Genomic DNA, 1556 nt, shown 5'->3' on the forward strand with positions numbered 1-1556 from the left:
TAGGCATGGGTGGTCTGCTGGTCTCTGGACTATCTGATGGGGTCACTCAAAGGGAATAGCGAGTTTGCATCAGCAGGCAGTGAATGTATATGAAGTATTTCGAGCTGCCTAATGTGAGACCTGAAACCTACTGGGGTGAATGAACCGGAAAGACAGGACCTTGAAAATTAGATTTGCACCAAGAGAGAAAATAGAAGAAGCCTCCTGGATACAGATTACATTCTTTCCCTTCGCAGTAAGTGCTGGAGTACCTGCACTATAGTTTCAGATTCTGAGGTGTGTCCATTTCAGTGTTATTCTCGTGGACATAATTTATGGGAGTTTTACTGCTGTTCAAAGTAAAAAAAAAAAACAAAAAACAAAACAAATCCAACACTAGTGATGGTTAGATGCAGGGTGTCAGAAACTGAGCTGGCATGTGTCTTATCTTGTATGTGGAAGCTTGGGAGGACAAATTTGTTGTTTTATATGCGAGAAAGTACAATTAACAAATTAATGAAAGCTGCTTGATCTTTTGGCCTCCTTTCGATAAAATCTTGGCAATAAAGCTTTAATATCCCTAAAACACTCTCATTACACTGACATGAAAGTCCCAAGTTCCTACGAATAAGCAAATCCATATCATCTGATGTTGCAGTAAAATCCACAAACTCAGTCACTAAGATCACAGTCTTGCAGCTGCACAGGTTTTTTGTCAACATTAAATACACTTCCAGAGAGTCAATAATTTTACATTCTTTTGTAAAATTGATTTATTAACATCTTTATGTTGGATTTTTTTCTTACTCTAAGTAAATAGTAACTTTGCTGGTACTTGCTGAAGTTCTTGTTTAAGACTGAACTACAGTGGTGTTTCTCCATCTTAGGGGAAGTTCCATCAGCCTCACATGATTACCAGCTATACATTAAGACTGCGGATAGTCTGCTGAGATTTACAGAGCTGCCTAGAGATGCGCTCGCTAATTGTATGTGTCTGCTTTCAAAATGCACTTAACACCATGATGAATTCCAACCACAGGTTGTGGAGGAAATGTCATGGCCGTGTTGTGGTCAAATCAGCCCCAAGGCAGAAGCACTTCAAATCCACTGGGAGACCTATGGCTTCCTTAATACCTCAATGTGAACATGATTTAAAACAACATTTTCTCAGTTTCTTCCCTGCATCTCTTTCTCGATTGATTTCTTCCTGTTTTCTTTTTTTCCACTGACATTTTGTTTTTAACCACAATATACAGCTAATGCAATGTAGTTCTCATAATCAGAATTATTTTACATAATCTCAAATTCCATCCAGTACTGTATTCCAAGTCATGCTTTTTTTCCCTATATTGCTATACCAGTAATATAAAGGCCCCAGGTTACAGTTAAAACCATGAAGATGACTGTCTTCTGTCTGCACAGTATGTTTTCTTTGACTTAAAGCTCTTAAAGCTTTATCAGAAAGTCAGATACATACAGTCCATACATACATACATACATACATACGGTAGCATTCTGTTTTGCCAAATTGACAAAAACAATCCCTGAAGCCTTTAATGTGTGGGTTTCTAATGGGT

Source organism: Stegastes partitus, unplaced genomic scaffold (genome assembly GCF_000690725.1).
Source record: "Stegastes partitus isolate 25-593 unplaced genomic scaffold, Stegastes_partitus-1.0.2 Scaffold1495, whole genome shotgun sequence".
Lineage (NCBI taxonomy): Eukaryota > Metazoa > Chordata > Actinopteri > Pomacentridae > Stegastes > Stegastes partitus.